The sequence below is a fragment of the Ischnura elegans genome, chromosome 4 (assembly GCF_921293095.1).
Source record: "Ischnura elegans chromosome 4, ioIscEleg1.1, whole genome shotgun sequence".
NCBI classification, from domain to species: Eukaryota; Metazoa; Arthropoda; class Insecta; order Odonata; family Coenagrionidae; genus Ischnura; species Ischnura elegans.
The window spans coordinates 9,208,745-9,225,958 of NC_060249.1; the positions used below are offsets into that span (position 1 = coordinate 9,208,745).

The 17,214-nt window shown below is 36.2% G+C and overlaps 1 long non-coding RNA gene across 1 annotated transcript; it reads left to right on the forward strand.

Moving 5' to 3' along the window:
* Positions 1-2,177: 2,177 nt before the first annotated feature.
* LOC124158286 lies at positions 2,178-7,565 on the forward strand. The gene is made up of 3 exons (XR_006864757.1): positions 2,178-2,468; positions 3,687-3,778; positions 7,299-7,565. It is a non-coding gene; the product is annotated as an uncharacterized LOC124158286 (long non-coding RNA).
* The last annotated feature ends 9,649 nt before the right edge of the window (positions 7,566-17,214 follow it).

Sequence of the window (17,214 nt, forward strand, 5' to 3'; positions counted from 1 at the left end):
CGTATTTGCGGCAGATGGATCTCCTAACAAACAGGGGTTTGCAGTGATGTGTAGGACGCTGCCATTCACTGAGGGTTTTTCCTTTGCATTCAGTGGTTTAATATGTTGTATTTTCCCCAACAGAGTTATTTCCTAAAAACTCATATGATTTTGGTATATACCGAGGTATTAAGGTAATATGAGATCTCTATTTATAAAGTGTATCAAGAGATCCGACCCGATCTCATGAGACAAGAGTTTTGGTGATAATCGAAGTGGTATATATGGTATAATTGGGTAATTTTAGAGAGCTCTCGTGAACTACAAGTTCACAAAAAATTTGGTAAAGAGAGAATGCTTGCAACATTCGAAAAGTCGACAAAAACACCAAAGGTACCAATAAGGGGAAAAGTGTCCCTTTCATATTAAGGTTAAGCCGGCGTATAGTCTCATGAATGCAAGCATAAAGGTATCATATTGAGCAAAATGATGTGTGCGATTATGATTTCTTTGATTTTGCGATGTTTTTTTGGGGAAACTGTCAGTGTTGTATTTTCTGAATGTGTGCACTAACCATTTCTATTACAGGTTGGCATAGAAGAAAGAAGACAACGATTGGAGCTCGAAGTATGAAGGAAATGAGCGATATGCGTGTGAACTTTGCGTTTCGTCCGATTCGCAGCGTAATTGAGCGAAACTTGCGTTTTGATCGACGAACGATCAAATTCTGCGTGTGATTCGTGTGTCCTCCGTATAGAAGAGGAGAAGAAAGAAGACACCAAGACAAGAGGACAACACCATGGAAGAAGCGAGAGATTTAGCTTAGCTTTTGGGCCGTTAGGGCCGTGATTAATGCGTCGAGTACGTCTAGGTTTTAAATCGCGTTAATTTTAGTTTTTTTTGTATCGAACCGAGGTTTAACATGCGCTGTGTACCAGTGCATTATACGGGGATGAAACTGTGTCACTTAGGTGTGGAAGTGGTGATTTCCTCCTGGTGTCATGGTGACTTTCCGTATATTGTAAAGGGGCGTATGCTATTCCTTGGGGGAAGGGTCATTTATATTCCTTGTATGTACTCTCTCCCCAGGCTCAAGACATCGGAACTTCACGTGAAGAGGACCCCAGCTTCACAACTAGGTTAGCTTTTGGGCCTTTAGGGCCGTGATCATTGCGTCGAGTAAGGCTAGGTTTTTTAGTCGCGTTAATTTTAGTTTTTTTGTGTCGAACCGAGGTTTAACATGCGCTGTGTACCATTGCAGTATACGGGGATGAAGCTGTGTCACTTGGGTGTGGAAGTGGTGATTTCCTCCTGGTGTCATGGTGATTTCACGTATATTGTGATGGGGCGTATGCTATTCCTTGGGGGAATGGTTATTTATTTTCTTAGTATGTACTCTCTCCCCAGGCTCAAGACATCGGAACTTCACGTGAACAGGACCCCAGCTTCACAACTAGGTTAGCTTTTGGGCCCTTAGGGTCGAGATCATTGCGTCGAGTAAGGCTAGGTTTTTTAGCCGCGTTAATTTTAGTTTTTTTTTGTGTCGAACCGAGGTTTAACATGCGCTGTGTACCATTGCAGTATACGGGGATGAAACTGTGTCACTTGGGTGGGAAAGTGGTGATTTCCTCCAGGTGTCATTGTGACTTCCAGTATATTGTGATGGGGCGTATGCTATTCCTTGGGGGAATGGTCATTTATTTTCTTTGTATGTACTCTCTCCCCAGGCTCAAGACAACGGAACTTCACGTGAAGAGGACCCCAGCTTCACAACTAGGTTAACTTTTGGGCCCTTAGGGTCGAGATCATTGCGTCGAGTAAGGCTAGGTTTTTTAGCCGCGTTAATTTTAGTTTTTTTTTGTGTCGAACCGAGGTTTAACATGCGCTGTGTACCATTGCAGTATACGGGGATGAAACTGTGTCACTTGGGTGGGAAAGTGGTGATTTCCTCCAGGTGTCATTGTGACTTCCCGTATATTGTGATGGAGCGTATGTTATTCCTTGGGGGAAGGGTTATTTATTTTCCTTGAATGTACTCTATCCCCAGGCTCAAGACATCGGAACTTCACGTGAAGAGGACCCCAGCTTCACAACTAGGTTAGCTTTTGGGCCCTTAGGGTCTAGATCATTGCGTCGAGTAAGGCTAGGTTTTTTAGTCGCGTTAATTTTAGTTATTTTTTTGTCGAACCGAGGTTTAACATGCGCTGTGTACCATTGCAGTATACGGGGATGAAACTGTGTCACTTGGGTGTGGAAGTGGTGATTTCCTCCTGGTGTCATGGCGACTTCCCGTGTATAGTAATGGGGCGTATGCTATTCCTTGTGGGAGGTGTTATTTATTTTCCTTGCATGTACTAACCCGCTCTATACCTAGAGTCAAGACCTGCGTTTGGCCGAAGAAATGAAGACGTCGCAAGAGTGATACCGTCAGACCACTCAAGAAGTAATCCATCAACGCAGAAATTCTTTCGGGGGTGCCACTGAAAACGGTAAAAACTAAGTTTGAAAATGTTTTTCACTTGTGCTATTGTTTCAGCTTTGAAAATTTATTTTCATCATAATTCTACGTTACTCTGTTTAATATAATTGTGAAATGAAATTCTCCCATGCACTCACTTGTTTCTTATATTTCTTTGATACAGTATTTAGAGGTTTAATATGACTTCAAATTTTCACCATATCCTGACTAGTTTTTTTTTAATCAGTCATGCATATAGGTACTTCCGTTTAGACTTTATTACCTATTTTATGCCTTATTTGCACAAATGAAAGACAAAATTTACTTCTTTCTATTTTCTGTTCTCAATAATAAATTTTCATTCCTTCTTTTATTCCTCAGATGTCTTTTTCTCACATCACTTATATGTATCGCAGCATGTAATCAGTCTCTTAATATATTTTCCAATATTTTTCTATTTCCATGGCATGCATCATCTTAAGTATCAATAATCGATTTTCTTTTTTCCCCCAATAAAGTTTCAACTTTTCTTTTACCAAATAGAACTTCTTTTACTTGTGTGAATACTTTTCAGAAATTTATTTCGAAGCTTTTGAAATATTTTTCATTAAATCTTCGCCATGACTCAAAGTGGATTTCAAATTTCAGTGTTCTCGTTATTTATTGAAACGTTATGAAAAGGTTATCATATTTTGAAACATTTGTTCCGAAGGAACTCTTTATTTGATTAGTGAAAAATAGTTTTGCAATCGTATCCAATGGTAGAGGCACCATTCATTTAATCACTCTATACCAAAACAATTTGCCCAATTAAATTCCTTTTTCATTCATTCAATCATAAAGGGAATCTCAAAAATCAATTGAGTATTCGAGAAATTTTCCAGTAAAAGTCATTCGATTTTGAACAAGCACTTTGTTTCGTTTTTTCATTCACATTTTACACTTCCAGTTAAAAGTGAACGTTAAAGGGAAAATGTAAGATATATATTCTCCGCAATTACATTGCAAAAACTGTGAGTGAAATTAATAATTGTATTTATACTGTAAACTTATTTTGTCTTTTTTACGATTTTTCATATATACCTACATTCAATGAAAGGTCTATCCTCTTGTTAATGGCTACCCCCTGTATGATGCTTATTATTTAAAATAACTGCATCATTCATTTGATTTTTAGGCTATATTTGGTCAGCCTTTTTGCGTTTGTATTTCTTCATTTATGTGAACTTACGCATTTTTCTCTTCTTAGATGTTTGTGTTTGGGGGAATTCAATTTTGGGAGAAACAGAAGTGCTGTGGGTTATGAAGACTCCTGGACAGATTGGACCAATTACTTAAGAGGTAGGAATTGATTAAATATATTTCCTTTTACACTTATGCGTATAGGTGCACCACATGAAAGGGATAAAAAATAACTTTTACATACGAATAATGATCATCAAGTAAGCTACTTTTGAATAATTTAAAACACTCCCAGCCGGCACAGCCCATACCGCATCTATATGTGAAGTGGATGCAATGCGTGACAGAATGCGCTAGGTACCAAATATCCTTCTGCCATCCTTTGCTAGTTGCGCCTATGAATGCCATATTTTTCATGATGTGGTTTAATACTTAAAAATATCTGCAAGTCCTCGCATTAATTCATTCAAGAACTATTATTATTATAATTATTCATTGTATTCAAGATTTTCACGGACATACGGAACTACCAATGACTACAGCAGTAGGTATGGACTTGTCGTCTTGTAGCCATCTATCCCTATCTCGACGTGTTCGAGCCTCGTAGATAGTGTTGTGTTGGGTATGTTTTATAGTGATATTTTTTAATTCTGACCATTGCAGCAATTTTGATTAATCTCCCGGTGTCGACCCTCGCTCACTCATAGGCCTGTACTCTCCTGGATTTGAAATCTGCGTTTGTTTTGTACTGCGATGGATAGCGATGTTGTACCTCGTAGATTGAGTGTTGTGTTGGGCGTGTTTTATAGTGATATTTTTTTATTCTGACCATTGCAGCAATTTTGTCTAATCTCCCGGTATCGACCCTCGCGCACTCATTGGCCTCTACTTTCCTGGATTTGAACTCTTGCGTTTGTTTTGGACTCCGATGGATAGCAATGTTGTACTGAAGTTCTCATATGTTGTCTTGTGTACGCCTGTATTCCTGTGTTCGCCTGCCTCTTGTTTTATGCTGAGTCATTAAAGTTATATTCATGAAATAAAACGTGCTCTGATTTATCCCGAGTAGTGTAAAACAATCACGAGATAAAGAGAACCAGACAAGCAATATAGGAATACGAGTATGACCGAGTTCAATTTTCCGCCGTTAGATGGCAGCACTTTCGTGCATCCTCATCCTCACGGCATCTCTCTAAGTGCGGCGGTTCATCCCCTCGGCGGTGGACCGGCATATGGATGGCATCTGTATAAAAGGATGCACTCATACTCTTTGCATCTGGATGACATCCAGCTGCCAAAAAGAAATTTGATGGTTTGTGCCGGCTGGGCTGTATAAGTGTAAAAAATGGCCTTTTCTTACTTGCTCACCTGCTTCTTAACGTAATGCATTTCCGTAATGATATCAAAATTTACGTGCCAGTAGTAGTAAATTATTTTTTCTCTAAAGTTTCTTCCCCTTACATATTCTTAGTTAGATTGCATTTTTTTGAAAATGGATCGTGGACAGATCTTTGTCATTGTTATTTCCATATAGGTACCTACTTGGTAATTAATGTAATCCCACACGGAAAATAAACATCTATTAGATGTCTAATAGATATCTACCGATAGATAAATAGATATCTAATAGACATCTATCGTAGATATCTATTAGATATATTATTGTCAAAATGGCAGCTAATCTAATAGATATCTACGGTAGATGTCTATTAGATATCTACTGTAGATGTCTATTAGATATCTACTGTAGATGTCTATTAGATATCTACTGTAGATGTCTATTAGATATCTACTGTAGATATCTATCAGATGTCTACTGTAGGTGTCTATTAGATATCTACTTATCTGTTCTAGACTTATCAATATCTATTTAAAAAATGCCTACGCTTGATGCAAATAACATTAATGAAAACCAAGTCGCTGTATGATCAAAATGAAAACTACAAAAAATAAAAAAAAACCACGATGTGTAGCACTGAACCTGTGCTCCCCATGTTATAGCCAAACGCGCTCACCACTACACCAACAGAACTTATTGTTTCGAAATAGCTATTTTGCAATTATGTAACAATTCTTAAAAATTCCACTCGGAAATTAATTATTTACAGCCAAACTAAGGCCCATTCCATCGAACCACTATCGGTTCAGAGATGTGCTCGCCATTTCAAATGCCATAAAAAATACGGCATTGAAAAAGGCAGAGCAACGTACGTGGTCTCCCCTTATCAGTAAGGGGAAGAACAATCTTATGTAATTATGATGATTAAGTTTATTAGTACTTTTCACCTTAATTCTAATAGGAGGAACAGCAGCTAGGGGGAACAGATGATTGCTGATGTCATGCATTTTGCATGGTTGGCATCGTTCGATGCGTGGCATAATTTTTCTAAGTCCGCCATCGCTCGAGTATAAAGGAACCAAAAAAATTGTCCCTTAATCAAATGTTAAATCGCTTCCATAGCTCATGAATCGTGTTTTAAAAGACTCTTTTGGAGATGAATCCAAAACCGCATCTAATAGATGTCTAACAGAGATACATCTATTAGATGTCTAATAGGTATCTACTAAGGATGCCTATTAGACATCTATTGTAGATGCCTATTAGATATCTAATAGATGTCTAATAGGCATCTATTAGAGATGCCTATTAGACATCTATTGTAGATCTCTTATAGATGCCTATTAGTTATTTAATAGGCATCAATTAGAGATGCCTATAGGCATCTATTAGAGATGCCTATTAGACATCTATTATAGATCTACTATAGATGCCTATTAGATATCTAATAGGCATCTATTAGAGATGCCTATTAGACATCTATTATAGATCTACTATAGATGCCTATTAGATATCTAATAGATATACATCTATTCATAGATGAAAATAGACAATATATAGATATCTATTTTCCGTGTGGGAATAGATGTATAATAGGCAACTATTAGATATACATCTATCCGTAGACGAAAATAGACAAAATATAGATACAGTTGGCATAGTCGCCAGGCATGGTTCTACGCGTCGCAAAATTTTTTAAGTCCGTAATCACTCGAGTACGGGACCAAAAAAATTGTCCCCTAATCAAATGTTAAATCGCTTCCATAGGTCAAGAATCGCGTTTTAAAACACACTTTCGGAGATGGATACAAAACCAGCCATTGTCACCTGCACATCTAATAGATGTCTAATAGGCAACTATTAGATATACATCTATCCGTAGACGAAAATAGACAAAATATAGATATCTATAGATATCTATTTTCTGTGTGGGATCTCTCGTATAGATATTTCGATGGCATTAGTTCTTATTTCTACTTAGGCTTCTCAAATAAATTTTTATTCTCAGTTCCTGGGATATATATGATATTTTCAAATGTTCTAATTTTTATAACTTTTAATCAGTGAAAAAATTATGCAGTAATTTATTTTGCAATTAAATAATACACACGCTAACTTTTTCACTTAAATAATGAACAAATTTACTCCAGTGAATATCAAAATATGTAATATTATGTGCATTGGGAAATTCATTTATTTTAACTTGCTCTTCCAATTCTGACTTTTCCTGTCCATCTTTATTTATTCTTGATTCAAATTGAATTTTTATTACTGAGGTGAAAATCTCATTTCGGATGTTAGTTGTATTGCTAGTACAAGTGATGCTTCTTATTGCAACAGGTGACTCTGCATGATGCTGCGATGTCGAGGAGAAGAGGTGCAACAAAGTGTCTCTCAAGAGCCGAAGATATGAAGAATGAAGAAATTGAAGAAGCAAAAGGCCTGGAGTCGTGTTGTTTGGACTGTGAAATATTTGGGTGTGCTTTTTTATTGCTGTGTGCTTTTTTGTATTTATTTGTTGTAATGTGTTGTTGTTTTTTTTGCAGCATTGGGGTAATATAGGCAGGAGAGTAGAAAATTAGAATCTCAGGTCGTGACAAGCGTAGCGAAACTACTTGGGAATTCGATACTACCGTACTTAGGTGGCTTAGCTAGGAACAGGAACTTAGGTCCGTATTGTTTTCGACCTTAGGGATCGCTGCGATGATGGGTACCCACTTTACATTATCATGGGGTGTATCGTAGGTGTGTATATGTTGTTTGGTATGAGTGAGAGAGTAGGTTTGTGTGCTTGTAGTAGTAGTACTACTAATGGTAGTGTTAGTAGCAATACTAACACTAACTGTCCTTTCCTTTCACTAAAAATCCCTCCCCACCCTCCCTCCCCCTCAAAATCCAAACTGCTCCCTCTACGTGGGGAGGGGGATAAACAGAGGAAAGTCTATACCAATCAATTGATGATTTTAATGAATCATATGCTACCTCCTGCTTGAATCATAGCGTTGGACTTTCCTCTGGCTAAAGCAGTGTGGTATCCTAGTGCAATTTCAAATTCTGTGGATGTGCATTTAATTTAGGTTTAGAGCGATAGAATGTTGTCCAAATTTTTGCTCGTGTAATTTTTTCTGTTTATAATGTTTTCATTTTTTGTAATTTTTATTCTCTTGCTTGAAATGTTTTATGATAAAAGTACCTACTGATTTATTTTCCATGTCCTCTTTATTGTTTCAGCTGATTGTATCCACCAATTTTTGGTGTTGATGTTTTCACATTGCTATGATATGCTGAATAAATATTACTGTGCTTTCTTAAAGAGTTAAAGTTATTTAAAATGTATTTGCTGTCTTTACGTATTTTTGCTAGTCTTAATAGTGTTGTGATGCATAATGGTATAATATATAAATTGAAATATAAATTGATATTCCCATTTAAGCAATTTCTTTGTAAAATACATTTTTGTTCCACCTTTTTTGTTAATATTGGGGATTTTATATAATATGTTTGATTCAGGTGTGTTTGAAATGTGCTATGTGCTAAAAAACAGCTATGTTTAATATATATTTGTTAACCTCTGTATACATTATTTTTTGTAAGTATGTGCAGAATTAGCTTGAATTATTAAAACTTTGAAGTACTGCGCTTTTTCGATCCCTGTTTTGAAGGCTATTGTTCGATGTTGTTATTATGTGCCCAGTCTGGTTTTAGCCCTAGTATCATACGTATGACCAATAGGGTGGTTTCCTATTATTTTTTTATTGCCTAAATAGAAAGATTATTACTCCTCGAATACGTATTTCACGCTTTTAGATTTTTATATGACGATATCTATTTTTCGTGATTAAATGAAAAGTGAAATTTTTCAAGCGCACGAAAACAAAACGGCTGAGTAAGAATGCTGGGAAAACCCCGTGTGACGTTGTTCTGGTTCCCGTTGCCGCAAGTGAGGTGACCTTGGGGAGAGGCTTTGAGCGCTGATACCACGTAGCAGAGTACCCTGCTTGCTGGTAGCACTTGGCTTAAATAAGGATTATTAATACATCAGCAAAGGAAGGAATTTTCCGACCATAGACAGCTTTAATAGGTGATTATTAAGACATATTTCCCTGAGCTCTGTGCCTCATGCACGTATTGGTAATCTCAGACGATGTATAACTCCTATCTGCTCAGACAGAAACTAGGTCCCTGTGACGTCACATGGAGGGGGATTACATGGGCGCCAATCTTGCCTTTGTTAAATGAGGATAAAATTGACCGTTGCCATTCGTCTAAACCAGTATTTTTAAAATCAAATAATTTGTATATTATGAATAAACTAATGCTGGGTAAAGAATCGCAATCATTGTCTTTCTTTGATGAAGGGAACTACCCTATTCCTAATTATTTTTAAAATAATGCAATGATCTATTTTTTAATGCTATCATTTTGACGGCTCTCTCGGAGATTATCAATATTGTAATATTATTTATGTCATATGTATGTAAAATTACGTATAGGTTTTTCATGCTAAATTATTTCGATATAGAAATAAGTCTATATACCTACATGAAAATGTCACATCAGTGGTTCAAGGTCTTGAGAAGATGAAAACGCTACTTTTATTAGCAAAAAATAAAAACAAACGCGGCCCTAATGAGGTCAGGGGGGTGGCGTAAGTAGCTTGGTTGCTAAGATGTCCAAGTTTCCAAGATTGCTCAAGTCAAAAGCACTGTAAACATACCGATTATGTCAACTTGTTCATCGTCAGAGTTTATGGTAGCGGCAAATGGTTATGATGTTTGTTGCTCACATTCTGAGCAACCAGCATATTTTACCATAGTGTTTTCATTATATGAATAGCTGACTGAAGGATTTAATTTTTTTCAATTGATTTTCCTTTTTCTGAAGATCATAACTTGAGGTAAAAAATTCCCAAATTTTTTTATCGAATAAGAATAAATTAGAAATAAGATCTTCTATTCGGACTCAAAATGTGTTGTCACTCACCGTAAATTTAAATGGGTTTACTAAAGTCTCCACTAAGGATAATTAGAGGTGTTCACTGAAGTTTACATCCATGATAATGTGATTTATCAATTTTATAACTCTTTGATGCTGTTCCTCTCTATGGGCGTCTGTGGTAATTGCATAAAGTAGGCCTCGGCATTTATTTCGAGTGTTGTTGATCCTCAATTTACAAATAGTGCACCTGCAGAGTGATAAACTCTTTGAAAGAAAGACACTTAATATCCATATGTTTTGCTTTGGGAGCTATATTTTTTTTAATTTATCACAACATCTCCTGTTATTAGTGCTTTATATTTTTGCCATGCATATCCCAGATAACACGGCATTTGTATTACATCAATAATACACAAAAAATACGTGACCAAATACATATGTATAAGATGGAATACGATCGTATTACATCGGTATATTTCACGTAGAAGTGGTTCAAAAGTCCCTATGGATGTATGTATTCGTGCGTATTACAAATTGGAAATCTGAATACCCATACATGAATTATACATATGTATACAATGGAATACAATCGTATTACGTCTGTATATTTCACGTAAAAGTGGCTCAAAAGTCCCTCAGGATGTATGTATACATGTGTATTACAAATTGGAAACCTGAATATCCTTACATGTAATATACATATGTATCTGCAGGCCCTCGTACACGAATTATACATATTGATTTTCTGACCCACATCCACTTAATATCAATATGGATCAAACGGATGAATAAATATAAGGAAACCAGAACATACAGATAATAAAACATTTATTCAAAGAGAAAAATAAAATAATACACACTAATAACAAGTGTGGCCATGAATATTGCTAACAAGCATTAAGGGCCAGCAAACAGTAGGTGAAATTTAGTTTTAAAAAATGGCACAAAGATAAATCAAGTACAAACAATGGTTTGAGTTGGAAAATAGAAAAAAATGTTAGCACGGAACAAGCGTTGTAACCCATTGCACAAGAAGAAACCTGAATTCAGGAAACCAACTCTGCACCATTAGCCACTTCCTGAAAGGAGAAAAGAAGAAGTCAAGTTTAAAAGTCATGAAAAATATATCTTTTTGTAAGATCTGAATAGGAGCTCAAGGCCTTTCAATTTTATTTTTTTCAATTCATATAGGCAGTCAGTATTCTGTGAAGTCTGTAATTTTAGTACTAATTCTGTATTCTGAATGCAAATGAAAGTTTGGCTTCTCTGCTAGATTCCAGACATAAGTTTTAAATTTTTTCGAAAAATCATATATTTTGGGGATATGCTTTCATTTTACAAAATTAATAGCCTTTTTCTTAAGAAGAATGAGAAATATGAGAAAAGATCATATGACTACTTTTAAATATAAATTAACTAGGAAAACGTGAATCCATTGGTATGCTTATTTAGTACATGATACTAATATACTAGTACCATGATTTAGTAGCGGATGACTCACACAGAAAAAATATAAACTTGTGATATCAAATTTTCAAACAAATAAATTTCATACATAACCGATAATTTCAGGCTTAACTTAAAGAAACCTCTCCATTATGGTTAAAAAAAATTTTCCCTCAAAGCTTACCTCGGTATTAACAATTCCACCTGGTCTTCTGGCTTTGCTTCGTCGTCTTTTCCGTAATCCATTCTCCTCTTGTCCAGGCCAAGCTATTTACATCGTCGCCTGCTGGGTATGCGCGAAAGAGCATGAAAAGAAAATTATAATTAATTAATTTGGCCCGTACGCACCTTTTTCTTACATATAATGACAAACTTTCGCATGAAAATTACGTATTTATCTTGTGTCAATAATAATGACGAAATGCACCTTGATTGACTGCATTTCAAGATGAAAGAAATATTACATTTTGCTTTAAGGGAACCGATATTACACGACCAATACTTCTTGTTCGTTAAATAATTAGAAGAAGAGGGCAAAACCGCTCGGAACCTCGAGGAATCTATCAGTGACAAGGCTACGCTGATAAGTCTACGGTCAAAGATGTTATGACTAAAGCATAGGATAACTAGGAATGCAGGAACTACAATACAGTAGGTTGTGGTAATAAAAAGCGATAAAACAACTTATACGTGAACGAAAACATTCCTTTAAACAATTTTTTCTGCTCTTAATTAAGAGAAGAAAAAATCTAACTTCAGCCGCGAAGCACGGAATTACTATACGACGCATAATCTATTAATTTATACGTACAAGATTGACATTACTATGTTTTACCATATAACTTCAATGGACACCAGTCTCCTCGATACATAACTCAACAAAAAAGGAAAACAATAGCCAAACATAAACAAAATAATTACCTCTATTGGCGCAATGTGTTGACCACATTGCGCCAATAGTTGTATCCAAATATACTCAAATAACATAATTAATGTAGTCTATGTAGGCGTACAATACAATAAAAGATAAATCATACCTTACCTTAATAATCCAGTGACAGGAAACTGCTGGAGCTGGCTTGCACGAATCGCAATAACGTGTGGGATTGAAGCACATTTCCAGCAAAACATAGCTTCGGGTTGAGCACACCATCCACACGCACCGGTTATCGAGGATTAAAACACTATGTCAATTCTTCCAATAAGTATAATAATACAAACAACTATAAAATTAACTATACATCAGTAGCTAGTTAATAACGGATTTCCTTTTGTTTAGTAGCGTGGATGCCGGAGTTCCTCCTACAGCACGTTCTCGTAGTCTCGAACGAAATGCCGAGGTTTACTGTCAACGAGATTATAACTGTATCCCACTCACTTCCCTGGCGACAGTGTGCGGCGGAATTGAGAATTAAATTTTTTGTCTAAACAATTACATTAAAATATTGTTTAAAAAATCAAACTTCGCTTTTACTTTTGATCTGTGCAAGTACTATGTTTTGTATTTTTCATGTATTGTGAACCATTTTTCCATGTGTATATTTCGCGGATAGAAACTGAATTTTACATATGTAATACGTCTGTATTTCGCGTGCATTTACAAATTAACATAAATAGCCGCCATCTTTACTACCCTTGCTCACATCGACCAGTATATGATTTATTTTTAAGCTTTCTAGGTATAAATTCGAATGGATGAATGATCATTAAAATAGGGAAATCTGGCGTTTGCTGAGAACATATTATTTCTGGAAAAAATGTTTATGAACATTTCGCAAGACGCCACGAAAATCTACCTCCCAAGTATTACAGGAAATATACATAATGTATATTTTGTGTATTTTTGACCACATTTACATATGTACTTCCTCTGTATTCATACATATGTAAAAGTGGTACGTGTTACACGATAAATACATTTGTATTTTTGTGTATTTTTGACCACATTTACATAAGTATCCAAATTTCAAAAATACACAAAAAATACAAATGTATTTATCGTGTAACAAGTGCCACTTTTACATATGTATGAATACAAAGGAAATACATTCAATAATACATATGTACTACAGATGTAATACATAACAAAAATATATATGTATGTGACCCATGAAAATACAATATATATACATATGTATATCCAAATGTGTGTTGTTGCGGATGCATACTGGGTTGGATCTACATACTCTTATAGGGCTACGTCTATCTATATATGAACTAAGATAAGAAAATAAGCATAGGATTCGATGCGGATGTTATTTATGTGTACATGTATTCCCCTTTTTATTCGAGGCATATTTAACTAAAGTTCACCGTTGGACGGGCTAAAGATACTTAAATTAAATCTTCGAAAGTGCTTATATTGGAGAATAAACTGAAAATACTGGAGGAGTAATCTAAGGTAATGTGAGGAGTGTAAATAAAGCATAAGTATTGATACAGAGGTTCATTCATTTGCCTTTAAGAATCTTTTTAGTAGAATTTTTCTGACTTTAGCTCTAAATTTGATTGAAGAAAAGACATGGTTTTCATTCTCGCGTTATAATTCAATACATAGTTATTTACTTAACCCTTTCGCGCCGAATTCTGCACCTTTGCGGCGAGGATTTCTTTTCCTCAACAACAAATGCCACACCAGTGCGTCCTAAATGTTCTTACCCTAACCAACGAACCCCAGCCGCGCCTGTGCGGCACAGGTCGAAAAAAGTGACCGTGGTGGACACAATAGACCCACGGATGCAGTCCCCCTTGTGATCCGCCTTAGCGCGAGCCCAGCCCCTTCTTCGGCCGCTCAGGTCAACTCTTTCCTATCCTCACCACGCGGTCAACTACTGTTATTTGCAGTGTTTTTTCCAAAAAAATATTTGTTGCTTACTTTTGAAATCCAATGCTAGAAATAAATCTTTTTCTGCTAAGCACATGGAAATTTCAAACGAAATTCTAACGTTAATATCAACAGAGTTATAGAACAACTAGTAAATATACTAAATCCGTCTATATAAACGTTTGAACTTCGTTTAAAATTTCTGCACGCTCAGAAAAAAACACGAAATTCATTTTGAATTTAAAAAAATCGATAAGAACAACAAGTATTTGCATATATTCTGCGTTAATATTTTAGCTAGTTGACCACGGACTCATGCTAGGAAGGGGCTTTTAATCCCTCTAGGGTCTGGGACAGGGGCCGAGGAAAAGGATCGGTGCCCCACCGAGTTGGGTCCAAAAATGTTTCGGGAGGGACCCACTGCCTTTAGTCGACGCGGAAAGGCTTCGTACAGAGGAGTAAAGAAAACTTTCAAGAGACTCGTATTGAGGAAGAATTTCCTTCAACGAAGGTCCGGCGCGAAAGGGTTAATCAAAATTCCGGTTTTGAACAAAGAAGCAGGATTTTTAGCTGATATCAGCAGCGGCTAGCGTTCAACTTGGTAACCCTGGAGATGAATTTTAAGCGTTATGAAAGGATGAATTTTCTTTTGTTGTAATTGAGAGGTCGGGGAGGCCGAGTAGACAACGAGCTATGTCCCCAACATAATTCAGTCGAGCTTTATAGGTAGGTCGTAAGGAAAACAGGGCCGAAGCTGTCTTCATATTCCACACACGCGAACTCATAGGTGTGATTGGCTCTGAGGACACTCCCGACCTCTCTTTTTCACATATTTTAACATTCAAAGGTCGACAACAATTTGCAGCAAAGACTAGCAAAATGCATTCAAGTCTAACTATCTGCTTCGCTCATGGGGGCTTATTCACTAAGGCCTCTATTTTATCGAATCCTTGACAATGTCGACGCAGTGACGTACAAGGAGTACAAATGCAATGATTTTTCTATAATTTGTTTTATTTTATGAAGGAAAATAATTGTTTTTATATTTCGAAGGCGGAGGTACCGACCCCCTGGCTACGCAACTAAACCATGTGAATGCGGACTGGAGAGCATACCTTTTTTAGCGAGGTTGCGTGTTACTTTAGGATATTTGAAAGCGACATTAGTCGAATGAACAACAAAACCTTTGATAAAGTGCTAATATTCCTGTAATTAGCTTAAATCTTGTTTGAATCCTTTAACGAATATCATAGTTACATGCCAAAATGTTGTGTTTCCTGGGGCATAGGCAACCTAGCTAAACTTCCAGCATTGATGGTTTTCCCGCATTCTTCCATCTCCTTTAAAAACGATAGATCGAGGTTCCACTGTATAGATTCTAAGTGGCACACCAATTCCGGAGGAGCAAATGTAGACTAGGGAGCCTGTGACAGGTATATGGTCAAGATACAGTGATGCGTTTGCAAAAGTACCCAAAGTCACCGTAGCAAACACTGTTGGAGCTGAAGTGGAAACTTATTTATCAGAGATGAATGCACCACCAAATTCCTTCCCTCGGAAATACTGGAAGAACTGCATCTCCTACCCAAGGCTGAAAGTAGTAGTGAAAAAGTTTCCTGCCATACATTACATTACATTGCTAGACATTATATTTTAATTCCATGGTGACGATATGAAAGATGCTTTTCTCAACTGCTTCTTTCACAGAGCAATAATTCGTTCAGTGGTTGTCTTGTTGCCTGAAATTAAGTGATATTTTTCTTGGAGCCTATGGCATCAGAATCGATGGAATCGCTATCAGTAGAATCGGAATCAAAATGTCAGAATCGGAATCGTTAAAATTTTGGAATGGACCCATCACTAATTATAATACTATAATATCCATCTCTCCGACGGTCTGCATTGAATAGCACTAAACTCTCATCACAATCACTTTACAATAAAGATCGTTCCTGAAAATGCACGGGAGAGTAAATCATAAATATATAGACACTTGAGATCTTGTCGCTTCGAGATACTTCGCATAGCATACACCTTGCGCAGGACAAACGAAGTGTTATAGGTAACATGCCCATCATTTATTCCCAATAAATCATTATTATTACTATGAAAAAATGACCTAACCCACCTGCATGCAGCAATCATGAAATCTATCCAAACCTCCAACAACAAAAAACAGCTGATTTTCTGAATGAGATTTCCAAAGCGTATTAAGCACATCCAAGGTGTTCATAAAAATTTTTAATTTAAATAAACCCATTACTTTTATTTGCAACTCAATATTCCATTGAAAACAGAAAAATTTATAAAATCTTCTCCCCCTCTTTGGTTGCAAAAACTGTTTCAGAAAGTTTTTCACACAGGAAGAGGCGAAGCTTCAGAAAAATATTAAGATTCTTCTTAGTATTTCAATAATTGGCTGAACTTCTTTTTAATTTCTGATGCAACTATATTTTTTAGTTTAAACAAATCAATTTTCTTTAATCAAGTATGTAGGTACTTAGCGCTCTCCACTTTCATGGCCATGGGTCATATCAAAAGTCAGCTGGCAGTGACAGGAATTTTGTGCTGAGCAAGAGTTCATTAAGTCGCTTTCTGGATGAATTGACTGAAGCTATTAACTCGGCTAAAGTGACTTCCAATTGGTTAGCTTTCTTAGTGATAGCAAAGGAAAGAAGGGAGATGAGTCGAGAGTTATTTCAAATGCTTGAATCTTGTATGTGAATAGTATGTGTATGTGAATCATTACTGGATTAATTCATTAAGTACCTATATAGATAATTTTTTTCACCATCTTGAATACTAAATGAGTGTTCACCTTTCCATTAATATGTGACAGTGACCTCATGCTGCTAAATTGTGTCTCAAGATTCTCTTGAAGATCTCATGATATATATGTCTGGGGCCATAGTGAAGCTTATGATGAAATGAGAAGGGTATTGAGGAGTAGTGTTAGGCCAATAAGTATAATTGAGTAAGTCTTGATAGTAAATGAGTATTTCAACTAATTCTTAGATAAAAAATTATAGAATGCTATAGTTCTAACCA